The following is a 23,242-nucleotide window of genomic DNA, read 5'->3' on the forward strand; positions in this document are numbered from 1 at the left end:
AAAATGCCATACGGGAGGGGCCATTTGGTAGTCGAACACACATACTTTCTGCGGATGACATGTTCATCTATGTGAGGGATGTACACGCATATGTGACTCCCATAGCCCCTCCAAGCAGTGCTGAGTGACACTGCTCTGGGTCTCCTGGGTTCCTTTCTGAGAGACAGAATCCAATTAGTCATCTGCAGTAATTTCAGAGCAGAAGCGTTCCAGCTCCCTTTGAGGTTCGACAGGGTTCCTACCGTAACCCCACTTTATTCCATCTGTATGTCGCCCCCCCATGCTAAACGGGTGCATTTATTCAGCTTTAAGGTGTTGTCCTAAGCGGACGACACCTAATTAATCGTCTCCATATCAGATGATCTGCCACTGGCAGCAGATATGTTTAAACTCTGTATGAATGGCATTAGCACCTGGATGAAGGACAAGTGCTTAAAACTGAATGTCGAAAAGACAGAGATCTTGGTTTTTGGGGCATAGCATTCGGTGGGGTCGGCACACTGGTGGCCAGAGACCTGTAATCCTTTACCTTCACCAGGTGAATCTGCAAAAAAATTGGGGGTTATTTTTTTTATAATACCCTCATCTTTGACAATCAGGTCAGCAGGACTGTGAGTTCCTGTTTTTTTTAATTATCAGAACCCTGAAAAAGATCTTTCTGCTTAGTCCAACTGAACTCAGAGCGGAAGTGGTCATTACCTTGGTTACATTGCGCCTAGACTATTGTAATGCTTTATACCTGAACATCAATAAGTCCTTGCTGAAAAGACAGCAGATCATTCAGAATGCAGCAGCAGCCTGGAACTAAATGTACATAAACACCTTTCAGTGAAGGAAGGCACTTGCTACTTCCATTGGCTGCCATTTCGGAAGCGAGTAATATATAAAGCGCTCTGCATGGTTCATTTGGCTCTCCACCATCAAGGACCTGCGGCTCTCAGAAGAGCATTCCATTGGTATATCCTAAAAGACGGCTCAGATGATCCTCTCTTAGAAAGGTGACCATCCCCAGATTCCGCAAAGCCAGGTGTGGAAGCCACTCTTTCTCATTTGCTTCACCTCAGTTATGGAACACTTTGCCGGCACACATTGCAAAGTTGGAGCCCTTTGTGGTTTTCTGCAAGCAACTGAAAACCTGTATTTTTTCCCTTCCATTATTTCAGCTCTCTGGTCTCCGCAGATGCCTTCCTTACTGGCCTTAGTGCTTAAACGCCGTTGGTGCTTAGTGCACTCTGCAAATTTGGTCAACTCTCTGAGTTGAAGGTAAACTAAAATAAATCCCTGAAATTTCCTCTCTGGAACGCCATGCCAGAGTGAGAGACTTAATCGAGGGAGAGCCGAATTGCCAGAGCTCTACCACTTTTAAGTACCTAGGTATCCACTTACATCATGAGCAGATAGATATTTTGGAGGGAAACTTGGGTGGAGCTATGAGATTGATTCCCTTGCTGGCTCAGTTCTGGACCTCCCTCCCTCCACTTTCAATGGCTGAGTTACTCGCCCTGCCAAAGATGGTGATGCCTTCTCTCCTCTTATTCTTCTTCACAAACATTCTAGTGTTAGTCCCCATCAGGGTGTTCCAAGAGCTCGATTCCCTTCTGTTGGATCTGATATTTCAAAATTTACGGTACTATTAAACGTGCATTGGCCCAGCACTTGGACATAGTGGATCTAGAGATGGAAGTCAACCTATTCCTCCTTATTCTGTATATACCGGGTCATGGCAGGCACCTGTTACAAGGCTCCATAAGACATTTCAGTGAGACCCTTTGATCGTACTAGCCTTGTTGAGAAATAAATGGGAGGAATCACTGGGACTTTGACAGGTGTTCAATGGCTCAGATTGGTTGAGAACCTTCGAGTATCACCCCAAAATCCCCAGGAATGCCCGATTTCATCGCAAACTATTTAATATTCTACATGAAGCTTATTAACCTCCAAGTGGGTTACGCCAGATTTACCCAGTGGCAGCTCCTCCGCTAAGGTGGAGGATCGGCGCCCCACTGAACAAAAGGAAAAATAAAATGATGACGTATCGTTATTATCATTTTCGTTTTCAAAATGTAGTCAGTGGCACGCGGGCGGGAAATGGCCAGAGCAGGTAAAGGAGCGGAGTGCACTCCTTAAGTGTGCATGACTACTTGGCTAGCCAGCTGCGCACTTTGCATCTTCCCCACCAGTCTTGCTTTGCACAGCTCGTTGAGGAACATGCAAAGCCTCCCAGTCCCTGTCTGAGTGCCGAACCATGGCACTCAGACCAATCATAATGCTGCCGGACCGGACTACAGGAAGATGATGAGGATGGAGGAGAGTTGGCGGCTGGCCTTTAAAGGTAAGAATGTTTTCATTTCTTTCTTTGTCCCCCTGCCCCCAGCCTCACCAACGGGGTCCGATAGCAGACCCTACTGGATTTACCCTGTGAGTGCTTGCGCGCAATGTCAGGCAAATAAAGCTGATTTTCTTGATATGCTCTGGGCCTGCCCATTGCTGCTACAATTTTCATGAGAGGTTCTTTATGATATCTCACAAGCCACTGAGCGATCAGCGGATACAAAAGTCCAACACTGTCTGTTGGAGTTGCTCCCTAGACCTAATAACAAGAAGGCCACAACAAGAATCGTAGATTTCTCTCTCCTTCTGGCTAAAAGGGCTTATAACCATGAAGTGGAAGTGTCCACATCCTGCCCTGATTTTACAGTGGAGAAAGGAGGTCCTCCGATGGACGCTGGCTGACAGTGCTGCAACTATCCACTGGACACAATCATGCATGAATGACATTAGACCGCCATGATGTTGTGAGCCTATCCTCTATGAAAATAGGGAGTATGTATATGGCAGTCTATCATTCTGTAATACAGCTGTGAGGTCTTACTATCTACAGCAATGGTGTTATGTGGTTCCTAGCCTGGAACTATGAATCTCAGCAGAAGGGCTGGCCCCGATGACTTGGCCACCATTGCTTTTAGGAGTGAAGCAGGATTCACGCTGTCCTAATGCATCCTTGTGGTGAGATGTAGTGAGAATGGGCAAATTGTAGTGTTTGTTGTGATGCTCTTCTGGCCTATCCAGTTGGCAAGCCATATTTTGACACGGTATCTATGCATTGATGCATAGATACATGTATCGGATAAGAATTAGGAAAATGTTTCTGAAAGCATGCAGCATGTATATCTGACTGCGCTCAATGTCCAGTGTCATTTGCATGATATGTTATCATAAAATATTAGGAAAAATGTATAAAAAAAAAATACTTCTTCACTGACCATGGATGGGGGAGGGACGGTTATGCTGCGGATTACTCGGAGAGCTGCTGTTATCAATGGCTGGTATCCGTGACGGCCATTGTTTGTTAAAGGTGATGGTGAACCTGTAACCCCTTAATTCTGAAAGTTTTTTTGTCTATCTAGTAACCCCGTGTACATTTGTACAATACCGTCACGGTAGTATTGCAAAGTCCTTATTTATAATATTGAGCAGAGGTATGATTAAAGTACTCCTCTTTTTCTTAAACAAGAAGCATTGGGCTGGGCATTCACCTATTGTGTCTGTTCTTTGACTCCGTGAGTTCTCACTCTCTAACCCCTCCCACACAGACTCCAGGGGACGCCCTGGACAGCGCACCTTTGCTACCCACTTCAGTTGTGGTAGGGCTGTACATGCTCCATGTTGCAGCTCCACAATAGGATGGACCCAAGAAGCAACAGACCCCAACCCCCTTTGTTGTGGCGCAGTGGGGTCAGCGTGTCTTTGCACCTCCAGCATCAAACCAGATCTGACATGTAGTTCCTCATTACAAGAGCTAAGTTCTGATCCTTGTGCAAACGTGTTTTTTTATAGGAACAGTGCTTTAAATGGGCCCGTTCTTTCCGGTATTGCGTACCAGCACTTTTTAGGTCTCGCCTACGCAGCGCGCATGTGCTGCATAGGAAAAGACCTTTAGCCATGGGCACAGCTTTTGCCCTCTACGTTGCTTCTGCCCTCCTGCCTTTTGCCCTCGGTTTTGTTTCCCCATCCACCCACCTGATTTAAAAAACGATTTTGCAGGGGTTTTTTTCTTTTATTTATCAATACAACAGTAAATAAAATGGGAAAAAAAACCTACATCATTTTGTAGGCATGTGCATGTCAACAAAGCGATGCAAGCAGGCGCACCCAAGGCTTTATTTTTTATAAATCTTTAGCCATGCTGCACAGCATTGGAGATGTTGTCCTGCATTGCTATAAACCATTGGCAAATGAAGTAGATCCCAAGGGAGAGACTTATTGGCTTCACTGAATCTTGTTATTTTCTTCATTCATTTGATTGTAAATAGCATTTTGCAGTTAGTGCAGGGGAAATAACAAAAGCATTGAAACATTTCAGTAAAAGTTTAAGAAGCTAACAAACAATTTTCTCACCTGAGCTCACAATAGCAATGTTAGTGGATAGCTCCATTAAACCTATTTGTAAGACTGCAGTACCATAGTTAATGCCTAGATGCCGCTATCGTGATTACATTGAATAACAGTAATGCATTTTTCTTGTAAACAAACATAACAGTAAAACGACCAATTATTTCTAACTATTGCAAGATCAATGATGATCTCATTCAGCATATGTACTGAGTTGGGCACAGCCATACAAATCTTGCATTGCTCAAAGCTTTCCCTCTGGTAGCCTTGCAGTGCATTTCCTAATCCTGGTCTCCAGGCTTGTGAAGCCGGCAAATAGTAAACATTACAACAGTATTCCTTTGTACTTTGCTTACTATCCTCTCTTTGTCCTTCAGCAGAAAATGACAGACTGTTCAGGCACTAAGGATGTAACATGAGTTCAACCAAGTGATGTGTTTGAAGTTAAAAGGCTGACTGATGCCCTTCATCTTCGCATGGTATTTTGTATTCGAAGTATGTGGTCCCCTATCATAATGTTTGCTTGAGCAATATGAATGGGATTTTAATAGCTCAAATTTAGGTGGATGTAATTTAATACATTTTAGATTTAAAATTTAGAGCTAACATTATACTAATCAGGGGGCATATTACCAAGCAATAGCGATAATTATCGCTATTGCTTGGTTAGAGACAAAAATTTACCGCTGAGCTGCGGTGATTTTTACCACAAATAAACCTTTGTATTACCAAGGTTTAACGCAAATGCGATAAAAATCGCCGCAATGCATGAATATCGCTGAAAAGTCAGCGATATTCATGCATTACCAAGCTAATGCTCTTAGCCATGTTATCCACCTCCCATTGGATAACATGGCTAAGAACTGCTCAGGGCAGGTGTTAGCTTTTGGAGATATTCGCGCTTAGCGCGAATATCTCCAAAAGTTGGTAATAGGAGATAGCGATGTTAGCGACTGTTTTCAGTCGCTAACATCTTGGCACGCCCACTTTGCATGTCATTAGTGATAAATATCACTGAAATGCTAAGTGGGGCCCAAGATGGTCGCTATCTCCTACTAGCTGTCGCTAACTGGTGTTAGCGACAGCTAGGTAATAGGGAGATAATTTTATCTCCGCTTTCTTGGCTTTTAAAGCCAAAAAAGCAGAGATAAACCCCCTTGATAATATGCCCCTTTGTGTCTCAATCAACATTATTGACAGTTTGAAGCACAGATTATTCCTGTGCTAAAAAGACTGCTTTTAACTCAAGCCAAAAAAATAATTTAAGGCTTCAGAAACAAAATCTTTATTCGGTGCTGCTAGGGCATTTTCGTCAAAGTGAGGATCAAGAGGAAATGTGTACATTTACCCATTCACTTGCCTCTGATTCCATTTACCTCCTTGAAACTTTTAAAGCATTTATTTGTTTCCCAACGAACGTTGAATTAGTGATCGATTTATGAAATATTTGCAATGTAAAGTGACGCTACTGCTACAATTCTGCATCTTTGTCACATTGTGGAGATATGCCATAATGTATCAGTTAAAGCACGTGAGAAGCTGAGACTATCCACCCTCTTGTCAGGAGCCAAGTGCCTTTTATGCAAGGTTGAAATGATTTTTACTAAAAGATACCAGCACGCAGCTGATAGTCTCAAGTCCATCACATGGAGTGTCCTGTTCCAAATCAGACACCTTTTAGTGGCAATTCTGGGACCCATGAGAAGATTCAAGTGCAATCTGTCCAATATCCGGTTCCAGTGATCAGGCAATATCTTGGTCACTAATGGTGCTTGTGTTTTACTAAGAGTTCTGAGGCCTTGTTCATACATTGAATGATGATATTTCTAACCACCTTTGCGGTCCTCTACTTCATGTGCATCTTCAGAGACCACCAGCATTACCTGTTTTTAGGTCTCGTAGCGAAAACACAGCGCGTCAGCGCTGTGTCTCGCTAGAGATCTATTGTTGGCGACAGTGCTTCCCAGGAGACAGTGCCGGCTGCACGCATCGCCTTGGAGGCGATTTGAAACTGGAACGCGCGCTGTGGCCAGGCGCTGTCTCCTGGGAAGCTCAAGCACCACACACGCATGCGCATACACACAGACACACACACAAGCGCCCACGCACGCACATACATACATACAGAGCCCCCCTCACACATACACACACACGCGCGCACACACACACAAGTGCACCGAGGCCCCCCCTCCCCCGCCGTCACCGTCGCACACATACATACACACACACACGAGCATACACACACACACAAGTGCACCAAGCCCCCCAAGCCTTTTGAAACTTACCTGGCCAATGTCGGGGACTCTGCTTTCAGCACGCGGCGCCCAACCTCCTGCTGGCGCGGCGCCGGGGCTCTACACCACTCACAGGAGCCCCGGGCCGCGAGACGCATGGACTCCGCCTGCCTCCTTTTCCGGTGTGGACGTGGCCCCGCCCCCGTCACAGGCGACCGTGCCTGACTTCCGGGGCGGCGGGTAAGTAAGCACAGTTGTTGATCTTCCAAAAGCGTGCACTTTTTTCCTGCCGAAACATCCAGGCGCAAAAGAACCTGACCATATCAATGGGAATTAACTAAAGTTTGTGGTCCGGCAGTGTGTGTGGAGCATTTTCCAGCTGAAGCACAGAAGACAATTTCATGACATTCCTGATCTAAGGAATATTTTCAAACTAAACATGACTATGACACTGATTCTATTTTATTTTCATTGTTTGTATGTATTGTGAGTGCCTTGATAATATGGAAGGAAGAAAACATCTCATTTGCATATGGTAATTCTGAGCATCATAAGAAATGATGCGCTCATTTAAGTGCGCCAGGTGGATAAATTAACAGTATCAGTTCCTAGTGATGGCTTCTTTATTTTCATATGACTATAAATCAAGCCGGAGGGACATAGTTACATAAGGACTGGATATGTGCTGTAGACCCTATTGGAATCTATAGGTTTTATTTATTATGTAAACATTCCACAACATCTTTGGTATATTGAATATGCAAAAACCATCTTGTTGACGATATGAGCACTCTTCTTAAGCAGCCCCCCCATCTGTCTGGTTCCTGTCGCATGACACTAAATATGCTTAGGTTTGATTGTAGTCTAGTTTCGTGGTGTGTAATAAATCACCCTTATTTCCCTGTCCCTAGTATCCCTGTCCTCTAATTAATTGCAGGCTGTTCCTGCTGCAGTGGCTTGCATCCGTCCAATGCATGATTTTCACTTTCATTCTGAGCTTAGCTTTCTTCTGTAGGTGTCTGATTGTAGTTTGCTCACTGTATTCCTTAATTTACCATTATTGCATGCCGCTGTGTGTAATAACAGAGGTTAACGACCTGCCCTGAACCGCACGTGACAAGCTACGAAGAAGGAGTGGGTTATTTACAGGCTTCATTGAGCCGCAGCTCAGGGTAAGGAGCCCATCAGCACCCAGCCTATTCTTTCTGAGGGCGCAGTCGCCTCCATGCAATAAAGCGCCATCCTTTATCACATACGTTAATGGCGAATGTCATTGTTGTGCAAATTATTGCTGCCGTTACTTTCACCAATAAGGGCTTCTGAACATCTATATAGACTGGGCAGCCTTGGAATCCATTGTTTGCTGGCCTGTCTTAATAATTGTTGATCATTCAGGAAGCGTTTTGATTGGTTGGCCAGATCCAAACGTTCGAATCTAGGTGCTGATATTCTAATAGGTTCTGGGGTCATCAACAATCTTTCGAGGCATTTTGGCCTTTTTGTCCACGTGCTAATTACTGTTACTGTGTGTTGCAAGTGTTAAATAGTTTACAGGAAAAGTTACTGGGGTGTGTGTGGAGGTTTACATCTTAGTCTTGGCAAGTAATCCATGTATACCTCGCAACAAAATCTCTTCATTGTTTGTTAATACTCATGAGCACATTGGCTATTTATTTATGTGTACTTTCATTACATAACTGTATTGCTTTGCTGTTTACAATGTTTCCAGATTTGTTCTGGTTTTGACTTGATTAAATCCTCGCTGAACTGCTTCTAGTATTTAAATCCACAAGCCAGTTTTGAGGAATTCTTATCTGTCCACAAAAGGGCACTGTGCACGTAGAGAACATGGTTTGTTGTTCAACTCTTTATTGGCATTGTCATAGCCTCCCCAAATGATCTTAAATACCATCTAACAGCGAGCGTTCAATAACATTCTGACACGGACACCACCACTGCCATGCACACACAGACACCACCACTGCCATGCACACACGAACACCACCACTGCCATGCACACACAGACACCACCACTGCCATGCACACACGGACACCACCACTGCCATGCACACACGGAAACCACCACTGCCATGCACACACGGACACCACCACTGCCATGCACACACGGACACCACCACTGCCATGCACACACGGACACCACCACTGCCATGCACACACGGACACCACCACTGGCATGCACACACAGACACCACCACTGCCATGCACCACATCACTCAGGGGCACCGCCACATCACTCAGGGGCACCGCCACATCACTCTGGGGGCACCGCCATATCACTCTGGGGGCACCGCCACATCACTCTGGGGGCACCACCACATCACTCTGGGGACATCACCACATCACTCTGGGGACACCACCACATCACTCTGGGGACACCACCACATTACTCGAGAACACCGCCACATCACTCGGGGACACCACCACATCACTTGGGGACACCACCACTTCACTCGTGGACACCACCACATCACTCGGGGACACCACCACATCACTCGGGGACACCACCACATCACTCGGGGACACCACCACTTCACTCGGGGACACCACCACTTCACTCGGGGACACCACCACACCACTCTGGGTCACCACCACATCACTCAGGGGCACCACTCGTCACTCGGGGACACCACCACATCTCTCGGGGGCATCACTCGGGGACACCACCACATCACTCGGGACACCACCACATCACTCGGGGACACGACCCACTTCACCCTTCCACCAACTCAATTACAATAACTTTTATTTAAGTATTAAAAAAATGAAAAACCATTGGTATTTGTAATATCAATACATCTAAGTCATGTAAATACAACTCATATTGCATTAAAAATGCTATAGGTGTCACATTTGCAAATGTTATAGATATTGGCATTGTCATACACAATGCCAATAACTCAAACTTTAATGCTGCGAGACCTATTGCATTGTAAATGCTTGTTATGATATGGGCCTGTGAATTACAGCATAGTGTACAGGAGCTCACAAGCTACTGTTTTCTTGTCCCCGACAATCTACAAAACAGAAGGGAAATACTTCATGTGATCTGCACCAGCTTGCACTACTGCGCTTACAAGAGCTGCAGCGGAACTCTTAAGAGTCCTTGGTAGTTTGCTTGGTCCCCAAAGACAACTAACGATATGAAAGGCAGGGCCATTATAGCCCTGTAGAGACATAGAGCCAAATATCAAAGATAAACACTGCCCTCGGAAGGATGTCTTTATCTTCCAACACTTTATCTTTCTTCCTCCATCTTTTAAAAACATCCTCCTTTAAGTTGGTGCATTGCTTCATCCCTCTAGGAGAGCAAGCACGTTTACCACCAGTTAATTGCTTCTGTGTTTCGTCCAGCTCTCCCATAACAATATTGTATCTCTTCCTTGCTTAACTATCCTCCATTGATACATGTTTTTAGGTTTCGCCTGGCCGTAGCACTGCGCAGCAGTGCTCGCGCAGGCGAAATCTTTTGATGTACAGAAAGGGGCTTTGTCCCGCCTCTCTCTTCCATTGGCTAGCTCCATAAATGGAGGCTAGCCATTGGAAGAGATGGTTGTCAATTGCCCTTTCCCCCGTCATGACGCAATTCGGGGGCATTTCCGTGTCTTTTTTTAAGTCCCGCCCTCCACACCCTCCCTCTCGCCATCCCGTTGTCCGTGCCTTCTCCTCCCGTCCGCCCACTGTCCGTACCTCCTCCCTTCCGCCCGCCCACTGTCCGTGAAACCAGCTGCTGCTGAGACAGTGCGGGACAGGGTCCCGCCCCCCACACCCTCCCTTTCGCCGTCCCGTTGTCCGTGCCTTCTCCCTCCCGCCCGCCCACTGTCCGCCCACTGTCCGTGCCTCCTCTCTCCCGCCCGCCCACTGTCCGTGAAACCAGCTGCTGCTGAGACAGTACGGGGCAGGGTCAAGCCCCCCACACCCTCCCTCTCGCCGTCCCGTTGTCCGTGCCTTCTCCCTCCCGCCCGCCCACTGTCCGTGCCTCCTCCCTCCCGCCCGCCCACTGTCCATGAAACCAGCTGCTGCTGAGACAGTGCGGGGCAGGCTCAGTGCACCATTATGTTCATGTTTACCACAAGTTTGCTTTCTTTTAGTCACTGAAAACTCGGGGAGCACACGTGTCACCTCATAAATCTCACTGGCATGCCCAGGCTCCGGATTAGTAAGTCACAGCTGCCACCTGCTGGGGCAGAGATCCCGTTGCAAATGCCCGTCAAGCACAACGAGCCTTGAATGGCAACGGCTGGGATAACCTTTGCCCCCAGGGCCACCTGCCCGCCCCAGAATCAAGCCGGGGGTGTGCAGTTTGCTGTGTTATGCGCTGAAGGTGCAGTTCCCAGAAGAGCGCCTCGGACACTTCCCCTGCCTGCCCCAAAACACAAACCCTCGAGAGTCGCAGTCTGTGACAGGCGTGCCCAGATGGAGATGTTTCTTCCAGAAGGTTCTTCTGTGTGTGTTCGCTGCCCAATAAGGCCGGCGTGCCAGGTGGAAAGATATAAATAAAAAAAGAGAAATTCCACTGAGCAGGTCCTTTACAGGTCACCAAAGCTCGCCGCCCTCCAAAGTGAATCATCTCTCCCCCAGTTATGACAACGCCCTCCAGTTTCCTGTTGCTCCCCACATCATTACTTCTGTAAACTACTCTTCACCCCTTTTCCATGTTTCACCCCCTGCCGTTCTCCCCTTTACCCCATGCTGGAGTGCCCAGACCCCGCCTTGCATTGTCCTCCCTTGCTGTGCTGCATGGTTCGTGAATGCAAATTACTTACAGACCACCATGGGCTACGACTCAGTCGTTGAATGACAAATTTCAACTAGGCGCTTCACTTCAAGGCCCGGCTCGGGAAGCTCGCTATCAAGCTCCACACTGTCAAATTAATTCCATTACAAGTTATGCCCGCAGCATTCAACCCGAAATTATTATATTTTTAATGTTCCATGCTGTCTGCTCGGTCTCTACCAGCGTAAGAATGTAATTACGTTTCCTGCTCGCCGCATGGACGTATACACGTGGCACTGGTTTTATGAACTGTGGGGTGTCTTGTGGTGCGTGAGGAATTGGAGCTGTGGAGGTCGATGAGATAAGCATGGCAAGAGCCCACATCGATTGGCACAGCTCGGACACCGTACTGGCAGCACCTGCAGCTCGGCATCACATGCCTTTGTGAATTCCAGCACTCTTCTTTTATGGGGTAGTATCTATTACAACACTTTTAATATTTTGTGGGAGGTTGAAAGTTCAGTTGGATGTTTTTCAAGCCAGGAAGGTAATCACGTTAAGAACATTATTTAGCGGTATACCTTTCGTAAAATGTTTCCTCCAACAAATTAATTCAGATCTGAAAATTGGCCCAAACATTCAAATACCGGAACAGTCCACAATTCAGGGCCTGAACTTAGAGTTACAAACAAGACAGAGATGTTCTGTTTATTTCCTGTGTTGGTCCTTAAATGCAAGCTGACCAAACTCCTGAGGCGGAAGCCTGGAGAGCGAATTGCGCTAAACACAGCATTTTTAAAAACTTACTATTGTCACTTGAATTTGTTTGTGTATCTTTTAATAACTCACCACGCTGCAGGGCACTTGACCAAGCACGAAATCGGCATGGGTAGCGGATATTAGCGCTGCCGCGTAGCATTCACCTGAGCACTCCTCCCGACGCCAGCACTGCGAGGACTCCGGCCACGCCCCTTTTTAGGCCACGCCCACTGCGACGAGTATAAGACTCTGACTACAAGCGCCATATACTAGAACTGACCAAACTCCTGAGGCGGAAGCCTGGAGAGCGAATCGCGCTAAACACAGCATTTTTAAATACTTACTATTGTCACTTGAATTTGTTTGTGTATCTTTTAATAACTCACCACGCCGCAGGGCACTTGACCAAGCACGAAATTGGCACAGGTAGCGGATATTAGCACTGCCGAAGGCGCGCCTAAGGCAAGCCCGTCTGCGCCCGTCCGCGCCAGACCAAGCCCAGAGCCCAGGACCCCTGCTGCACCTACTCCATTACCACTAAGATATACCCAGGAAACCCTGCACAGGCTAAGGGATCTTTCATCCGCGCCCTGTCGCTACATTCCCGCTGTTCAAACTGTACATACAGGTTGACCCCTAACTTCCCCCCTAAACCACGCTGGTTCAGGATGGCCCTGCTTAACTGCAGATCCCTCCCGAAGCACCAGGCAGAAATCAACATGCTCCTGCAGGATTCGGAAATCGAGGCCCTTTTTCTCACAGAAACCTGGCTTACCTCAGATTCGGAGCCAGATATCATCCAATCACTCCCCCCTGGCTACCTTATAAAGCACCAGGACAGACCATCTGGTATTGGAGGTGGGATAGCGATTATCTACAGAGACTACCTATCTTGCCAGTTTAAGGAAAGCCCCATCCTGGACTGTGAAAACGTACATTTCTCTATCCATTGGCCTCCATCCACTACCATCTCAGGGATACTAGTTTATCGCCCACCAGGACTGCAACGACAATTCTGTGATTCCTTAATGGACACCATCTCCTCCCTCGCCTGTCTATCCCCGAACTTCACGGTCTTGGGAGACCTGAATCTCCACTTCGATGACCTCTCTAACAAAACAGCTGCCGATCTCAAAGCAGATCTAGCCTCCCTGAATCTCCACCTACAAAGTAACCACCCCACCCACAACAAGGGCCACTTGCTGGACCCCATATTTACCAACCTCACGAGATTGGTTGTAAATACCCCCTCCCTGTCCCATGGTCAGACCACTTCTTAGTCCCCTTTATGGTAAAATTCTCGGCTGAGACATCAGAGAGACCTCCCCCCCAAGCACCCTCCCGCCCGTGGAAAAATCTGGATATAAACTCTTGGGCACAAGTACTCACTTCCACCATACCAGTACTGGACCCAGACCCCTCCAGAGCAGACGTCCAACTTCACGAGTGGATTAACCAATCCCTCGACGTCACCCTGCCAGTCAAACCCCTCCCCAGTAAAAAGAGAACAGCCAAATCCCCGTGGTTCACCCAAGAATTACGAAATCTCAGGAAGAAATGCAAAAAACTTGAGCGCCTGTGGAGAAAGAACTGGACGACGGAAAGCAAAAACGAGTATAGGGCCGCCATCAAACACTACAAAACCTGTATAAAAAACACGCAGGCAACCTTCTTCGAGGAAAAAATATCAACGCCAGCCAACTCTGCGAAAGAAACTTACTGCATCGTTCGCTTACTCTCCAAAATCCCAGACCCCTTACCCACACCCGCTTGCTGAGTTCTTCTCATCAAAAATTGATAAAATTCTTAATTCACTTCCTGCCCCCAACTCCTTTCAAATCCCAGCCATCCCCCCCCGCTCCGAGGCTCCACGCCCCCGAACTTTCCCCAGATTACCACAGAGCTATTTCTGTCCACTCTACAAACCGTAAAAAGTGGTGCTCCATCAGACCCAGCTCCCATGAGCAAATTAAAACTGGTCGCCTCCACTGTTGCCCCTCCTTTAACCCACCTCACTAACACCTCTTTCACACTTGGCTCTGTTACAGCCAACTGGAAGAAAGCCACTGTTAGGGCTCTTCTAAAGAAACGCCACCTTGATCCCACGGACCCAACCAACTTCAGACCCATCTCTCTTCTTCCTGCTATCAGCAAAATGGCCGAACGAATTGTCAACCACCAACTCTCCAATTTCCTAGAAACCAACAAACTCCTGCGCCAATCTCAGACAGGGTTTAGACCTGGACAGGGAACTGACACTGCTCTGCTAGCCGTGGTCGAAGAGGCAAGAACCATCATAGACGCAGGAGGATCAGTGGCAGTGATCCTTCTCGACCTGAGTTCCGCCTTCGACACGGTGGATCATGCCATCCTTATCCACCGGCTAAGTCTGATAGGAGTCTCTGGCTCCGCCCTGTCCTGGATCAAATCCTTTCTGGAAAAAAGAACCTTCCAAGTGTCGGATGGCACAGCCGTGTCCAAAGCCCTGCCACTACAGTGTGGGGTCCCCCAGGGCTCCTCCCTGAGCCCCACACTTTTTAACGTCTACATGTCCCCTTTAGAGGACGTTATTGCCCCATTCGGCTTAAAAACAGTCATGTATGCCGATGACACCCAGCTGGTGGTCTCTTTTAACCAGCTGAGCAAAAGCCTAGACAATCTGGCAAGGTGTCTCCAGAGAGTTTTCCACTGGATGTGTGAATCTCGATTAAAACGAAACTGAGAAAAATCTGAGATACTTCTCCTGGGAAACCCACACAAACTCCCTTCATCCCTTTCATGGCCGCCATGCATGGGAACGCCTCCTACCCCCAAACCCGAAGTCAAAAGCCTTGGCATCTGGTTGGATCAAGACCTCAACTTCAAAACTCAGGCCAGAAAAACCACGGGCATCTGCTTTGGACTCATTCGAATGGCGCGAAAAATCCTCCATCTGATCCCCTTCCAATCAAGGAAGCTACTGTTGCAGGGGTTGGTGAATTCCAGACTGGACTATGACAACGTCCTGTACCTGGGGGCACCGGCATCAGTTATTTATAGACTGCAATGCGCTCAGAACGCTGCTGCCAGACTCCTAACCGGAACCAAATTGAGATGCTCTGCTAAACCAGCACTCAAAAGCCTGCACTGGCTTCCAGTTAAAGAAAGGATTACCTTTAAGGCCTTATGCATTTCACACAAAATAATGCAAGGCAGAGGCCCCCTGATTCTGAGATCCTTCGTCAAACCCCATCACTCTACCAAACAACTCAGATCAGATTCCCTCTCCCTTGCCAGCGTTCCTAGAATAAAAAAGTCCCGCTCCGGGGGGCATTTGTTCTCCTACAACGCCCCAAAACTGTGGAACGCTCTCCCACTTGCCATGCGGAGAGAACACAATCTTCTGGCCTTCCGTAGGCAACTAAAAACTTGGCTCTTCCCATAACCAGTCACTTTTTCTACTCCCCCTCTGGAATGAGGTCATGTCAGCGCTGGGACGCCCTAGGGTAGCTACGCGCTTTACAAATCCCAATTCAAAATTCAAAATTCAAATTCAAGCACCCAGTGCATAAATATGTTTATATCACATACTCCCGAAGCATGTGTAATTAGGCTGCTTTTACTTTACTACAGCCAAGTCAGTAAGAACATACAGACTGTGGGTATTTTATCAGTGGCTCCTGTTTCAACTAAAACGTCTAGAACAAATCCAGAGGTTGCAGGAACAGGAACAAATGCACACACAGTTCTGTGATATTCAAAAAGAGTAAGACATTGAACTGTATTAGTGTGTGAAACGTATACTGCTGTCTGAGCTAACAAAGCTTTGTTTCATTGTCTTGTGCTCCTACAGGTCAGGCACAGAACCCTCACCCCAGTCTCCTGCAAATGTAACCAATTTCTTTTCCTTTAGCATTTCAGATGTCCCGCAGTGCAATCACTTCTCATAATTGACTTTCCCCCCTTTTTATTTTATTACTATTTTCTGCAGGTCACCGTTGGAAGTGGCACCCCTTTCTAACCCTTTCTAACCCTTATTTATCATTCTTTCCATTTTTTAGGTTTCGCCTGGCCGTAGCACTGTGCAGCAGTGCTCGCGCAAGCGAAATGTTTTGATGTACAGTAAGGGGCTTTGTCACGCCTCTCTCTTCCATTGGCTAGCTCCATAAATGGAGGCTAGCCATTGGAAGAGATGGTTGTCAATTACTCTTTACCCTGTCACAACGCGATTCGGGGGCATTTCCGTGTCTTTTTTTAAGTCCCGCCCCCCACACCCTCCCTCTCGCCGTTCCGTTGTTCGTGCCTTCTCACTCCTGCCCGCCCACTGTCCGTGCCTCCTCCCTCCCGCTCGCCCACTGTCCATGGCCTTTTTTTTACTGCAGGTTAGTTGTGTGTGCAGCTGAGCCAAGTGCGCCATCAGCAGAGGGCTGGGCTGCAGCCAGGAAGCAGTGTCCTGCCGGTGATCCAGAGAGAGACGGGTCCTGTGTGCCTGGAGACCCACCAGCTAGATGTAGTGCTTCATGCTCACTTTGGGCTTGCAAAATAAATTCTACCACAGAGCATTTTGGTGCGCCTTGGGCTCACTAAAAGAATTCTGCGGAGAAGCACTCCTTGTGCAAGTTGGACTAGGTGAATGTATTCTGTGGAGGAGCGCTTTAAGCGCGCCTTGGGCTCAGTAAATGAGTTTTACGACAGATCGCTTTATGCCCTTTTCCTTGGGCTCACAGCGCTTCATGAGTGCACTCGGCTCACAGAATGCATTCTGAGATTAAGTGCTTCATGCGCGCCTTGTACCTACAGCGCTTCGACGCCTGTGGGGCTCACTGAATGAATTCCCGCGTTGGGGCCAGGAGCGAGGCCCGGCGTCGCGACAGCAGTGTGTGCCCTGCATCCAGGATGCCGCCCTCTCCAGCCGGCAGATTACAGTTCAAGGTTGGAGCAGCCACTTTCCTTCCACCCGACTTCTAATTACAACACTCTCCCGGCAGCCATTATACAGGGCACATCAGCGATAAGGACAGGGCACGGACAGGAGCACACAGGGCAGGGGTGACATTTCAGGAACACCGCACAGGCTGCCGGGTGTGTGCACAGAGCAGATGGCGGGCTTCTGCCGAGCGCATGATTGGTATTACACATGAGTTGCCTGGCGCCATGCACCGGTGAGTGCACACGGGCATGAGCACGGCAGAGTCAAGAGAGGGGTGAGGGGGGCACAGCCATGCCACTCTCTCCGGCCTCCAGCACACTGCCGCCTCCCACCACATCCACAGCATCTCTCAGGTCCTCTTCCCCAGTAAGTCAGATCTGTTCTTCGGCCTGTCGTCTCCTTCGCACATCACCATCTCACATCTGTCTCCTCTGAAAGGAGAAGCGCTCCCCATTCCCGCTGTTTATTTTTCATTGCGCTTTCACTTTAAAGTGAAGGCGAGATGCAAAAATAAACATACTACGCCATGTCTCTCCAAACACCAGACGGAAAAGCTGTGACAAGGAAATCCATTGCATAAGAAGCAAGCAATTGAGAGTGACGATAAAGCCAACCACTGGTAAACAATGGGCTGAAAACCCCTGTAAGTACTTGGTAAGCGCATAATAGGCCTTCCACAATCAGACATCTTACGCTATCTGATAATCAAGACCTAAAAAACACCAACTCATGATGCCGAACAGGATCCTCTCTCAACTATGGACTTGCTGATTCGAACTTAGAAGGCTTCATGTATTATTCTAGATTCTGTGTGTGTTTGTGTGTGTGTAGCTCTGGGTGTGTGTGGCTGGCTCTGGGTGTGTGTGTGTGTGTGTGCGGTAGTAATTGCTGTCTGCTGAGCTCGTCCGTAGGGTACAATAGGTCTCACATTTGTGAGAGATTAAGCTATTGGCAATGTAAATGACAATGCCATTTATTTATCTGTTTTCAAAACTAACACATAAATACAAATTTTGTCATTTACAATACTAATAGCTCTAACTTTTCCAAGGGCGAAACCGTTGCATTGTAAATGCTTGTTATTCCCATGACCTCGCTATAAGTGAGGGTTATTTAATAGGGGCATGCTCGGGTGTCCTCGGAGAGATTGCTTTGTGGCTACGGTGTAGGGTGATTACTCACAGCTGTGATTAATTCCCTAATAAATGGACAAGTACATTTCTTGTACTCATGTTACTTTGGCTTGATCGCTGGTCTTGAACTACCAGTTTTACCTATTGCTCCACAGTGGATTTGTTAGAGCCTTTCTGGTGACCTCTCCATCCGTGTTTGTTCTATGGACTGACTATATGGGAATAAGAGTGTGCTCACGGTAACAAGCATGTGTACCCAAAGAGACAAAAAAAACGTGAGTTAAGGGCAAACCAACATTAACAATATTAGATAGCTTGACTTCATTATCTTTCCAAAAAAGGGTGTATATGCTTACAATAAAAAAAACTAGCATTGGCATAGCCAATAGGTCTCGCTGTTGGGACCTTACAAGTATTTAGTTATGCCGCACAATATCCTTGGTGCAACAACATCAACCGTTGCATGGCTAGACACTTATAAGGTCCCAAAGGCGAGACCTATTGGCTATGCCACTGCTTGTTTATTTTGAAAGGGAGAGTACCAGCACTTCTTAAGAGAAATGCAATACATTTAATTGGAGAGTAGCGACACTTCACAAAAACAAACAGATACTCTGGTACAGAGTACCTGCACTACTATTTTTCCATTTCAAGCACTGCACAGGAATCGTAATTACGAATTGCATTATAACTCACACCCACACCGTTTTGCCTGATAAATTCCGGCAGGTCAAGCCTGCCGAACTTTATTGGGGAAAAGGTCTCGAAAAATGCCAAAACATATGGAATTCGGTGTGTTAAAAACCAATTCCTCATCTTGCTTTTCAATACTCAGAATACACAGGTTATACAAAACATGATAAATCGCCCACCTGGGGTAATTACCACATGTGGTATATGCCCCATCCAAATCCAACCAGGGCCTTGGTATTACAGCTTTCTGTTTCCATTATATAACGACTGCTTTATGATGTTTTGGCAGCAGATAACTGTAATTGGAGGAAAATTGGCATATGATATTCACCTCCTTAGCTTTCAAATATTCTTTTCTCTGAGCAGGGTTGAAAAATGCTAAATTGGTCTGACATTCTGGAGAACCAAGAGCCATCTATTTGTAACAGAACCAAGGTGTGTAATTGTCCTCACTTTCTTCTCAGCGACGAATTATGAATGCAAATATGCAAAACTGTTGCCAGAATGAAAGCTTCAAATGCCCCGGTTCAGCACTTCCTGGCATCCACTAATAAAGAGCAAGTCTTGGACCAGATATCACAAGATTTATAAACGCTTCACTCCAACAAGGGATAGTGCCAAACAAATGAAAGAAAGGCCTAGGAGCACCCGACCTGAAGGACTGCTGGCCATGTAGATTTACGGCCACATGCATCATTGTTGCCGTTTGCGATTTCTTAATTGAGAAAATTAAGGAATCGCAATTAAGAAATCGCAAAAGGCTATGCATTAAGAAATTGCAATTTTTTTTGCGATATCTTAAATTTCATTAATTGCGATTCACAATTTGCGAATCGCAATTAAGGAATACCTTCCCATTGATTCCTATGGGCCTAGAGGCCCATAGGAATCAATGGGAAGTCATTTTCAATTTGCGATTTGCAATTTGCGAATCGCAAATTGAAAATGCAATTTCAAGGGCACAACCCCCCCTGCACCCCTGAAATTTAACTTTAAGTGCATTTTTCACACACACATGTCCCAAGGGCATGTGTGTGTGTAAAATGAAACTTTCAAAAATGCACTTTTGTGCATTTTTGAAAGTTTTCGCAAATTACCATGAAGGTCACCTTCATGGTAATTTACCTCTCCCTATTTGCGAATTCACAAATTTAAAATGTTCATGCATTGCATTTAAGAAATCTAAAATTGCGATTTCTTAAATGCAATCGCAATTTTAGAAATCGCAACATATTTGCGATTTCTAAAATTGCGAAAAACACGATGCCTCCCAATATTGTCGATTGCATTCGCAAACGGCCATAAATTGCGATTCGCACCGTTTGCGAATGCAATTCACAATGATGCATGTGCCTGTTAGTAACTACTGACCCATCTCAAACGTGCCCTTCCTAACGAACATACTAGCCTCTGCACATGTAATTTAGTGCCAGCCTTTCTTCTACAAAGGAGAGGGCTCATACTCCTGTGCTCCGCGTGCATGCAGGACGAACAGTGTGTTTTTTTGTGATATGGACGTGTGTGAAAGAGACATACATGAATAATAAGGGTTTACACGCTGTTAGCCATGTTCATGTTATCACAGATAGGTTCCCTGATACAGTCGGTCCACAGCATGGGCCCTATTGTTTTCTACAAGAAAGCCAATCTATTTACATAAGCATAACAGTAGCCTTTAAGATAGCCGGATGCCATCTGCATAGGGATCAAACGCTTATCACCACACTCACTCTAACCATAGTGGTCCTCTGGTCATGGCCTATAAATTAAGGCCACCACAGAGTCCGTAAAAAAGGAGGTGTCTGATTGCAACGAATGCCCGCCAATATTTCGGCAAACTCATCATCTCTAATATTGTGATGAATGGCAACTCTGGCCATGTTCAAGGCAGTCTCGCTTCCTAGGCAAATATCGGTAGCCACTGCTAGCTCTGGATTTCATCAGCTTTGATAAATCTCCAAACTGTGACGACTGTGCGGAGCAGTAGAGGCTTGACGACTATCTGGCTAGCAGCGGTTTAAGCAAGCCTATGGGTCCCGGGGGCCCTGTCCGTTTGCCCTAGAACATTTCCCAATCAAATGCCCTACAGATGGACCTTAATTCTCCAAATCTATTCTCACCACTTAGGGTACAGAGTAGAAGCACAGCACCATGTCAGGCAGTCCCTCAAAACCAACCTGACACTATTATTCTCACATTAACATACAATGAGCTGCTTCTTTGCAGCCTCACACCGACACAATTGTGCCATGGGTGATAATCAGTCAGCACTCAAACCCTCCACCAAATCCCTCAGTCACTCACTAAAGACCAGGGGGCATATTTATCTTGCTGCACTGAGCTGCGTCATTAGAAAAGTGGAGGGATACGTCATATTTACAGCAATACTATGCCTCCCTGTGATTTCACACAATTGGCTGCCTAAAGCCAAAGCAGGCACCCTTGGACAAGGGTGCAGGTGTTGCAGGGATGATTTTTTTGTGCAAAAAGTGACACCTTCCTGCACAAAAACAATAATCAATGGTGTTTTGCTCCATCTATGTGCGCTGCGAAATGCAGCACACTTAGAAAGAGCAAAAAACGAGGAAAAATAAAGGTATTTACTTTTTACTTAATTTTTAAACCTTTTCTATTGATTTTTGTTATCAGGGTCAGATGCAACACGTAGGGCCAGATTCCGATGCGGTTGGGAATGGCTCCGACCGTCGGTCAGAGCCGTTCCGACTACATCGGAATTGCCTGTTCCGATTCCTTTCCGACCGACCCCTTTTGATGGGGTCGGTCGGAAGGGAATCCGAAACGCTATTCTGAATGGTCTCCGACAGGCTCGGAGAGCCCGGCCGCCTTTCGGAAAGCCTGCAGTAATCCCTCGGCCGGCTCTTTCCGGCCGAGGGATTATGATGGCAGATTCCCAATGCCTTTGTGTGCCGGCCTTTCCGACAGAGAAAGGCATTGGGAATCAGTCTCTGGAGGCCCCCAGCAGGGTCCCCATGTTTGCCAGGCCGCGGAATAGCAACTTAAGGGGCACCTAAGGTGCTCCCTTTGATCCCTGCACCCGGTAGCAGGCACCTGGAGGTGCCTGGTACGGGGTGCAGGGAGGAACTGCATCCCTGCTCTTTACAATTAGAGCATCTATTCCATTCAGAATGCATGCTCCCATTGTAAAGTATAGGATTTTAAACAAACAGGGTTCAGTCGCATTCTACTTCATGGACTGGAACCAACGTCAGGAGGTTGTTTGTTTCCAGTTCCAAACCGATGTTGGATGGGCTCCGGTACGTCCGACATTAAAATCGGGGCCATAGTGTCCATATATATATTTATATTCTTGTTTGAAACTTAATTGAAAAACACTTCCCTTGCTGAATTCACCCTCCTTCCCCCTCCCCAGGTGGAAAATTCAAAAGGCAGACAAAATCGAACCATATCATGATAATAACATTCAAGGCTCACAGGGACTTACATTTAAAACATCCTCTCTTTGCTGTACCTTTTTCTAGCATCCCATTTCCTCATGTCCTGGACACCACTGTTTTTCCCCCAGGACATCTTTTGTATAATTACAATTGGTAGGTTTCATTAATCAGTGTTGTATTTGTGGGTTACCTCATTGTCATCAGTGCCTAGTTCAAACATCATCTGTATCCATGCTCTCAGGTCATCCTCTAGTTTTTCATCTGGTCTAACTTGTTTCATCCTGATTTCCTTGGCAGTAGCCAATTCAAGCAGATCCTGCAGCCACCATTCTGGGGTCGGCAGCCATGCAGTTAGTCATTTAATAGCGATACGACGCCCAGCCAATACCATCCCAAGGATTAAGAATTTACGACAAAGTTTCTTATTGGCTGGGGCTGGGAGAAGGCCCAGCAATATTTCGGGGGGGGGGGGGGGGGGGGGGTTGTACCCTTCAGTTCCCAGTTTGTAATCTGTCTAAGAGTTGTGAGTATCTTTCTCCGGTATGGCTGTATTTTAGCACAGTGCCAGACTATGTGAATAAAGTCAGCTGTGGGAGTTCAATCAATCAATCAATCAATCATGACATTTGTATAGCGCACTACTCACCCGGGGGGTCTCAAGGCGCTGGGGGAGGGGGGGCCGTCACTGCTCGAAAAGCCAGGTCTTGAGTTGCTTCCTGAAGGAGAGATGGTCCTGGGTTAGCCGGAGGTGGATGGGGAGCGAGTTCCATGTTTTGGCTGCCAGATAGGAGAAGGATCTTCCACCGGCGGTTGCTCGGCGGATGCGTGGGACGGCGGCGAGGGCGTGGCTGGTCGACCGTAGCTGGCGGGTGGGCGTGTAGAAGGTCAGGCGGTCTTTGAGGTACTTGGGGCCCAGGTCGTGTAGAGCTTTGTGTGCGTGGGTGAGGAGTCTGAACGTGATCCTGTAGCTG

The sequence above is a fragment of the Lissotriton vulgaris genome, chromosome 7 (genome assembly GCF_964263255.1).
Source record: "Lissotriton vulgaris chromosome 7, aLisVul1.2, whole genome shotgun sequence".
NCBI lineage: Eukaryota > Metazoa > Chordata > Amphibia > Caudata > Salamandridae > Lissotriton > Lissotriton vulgaris.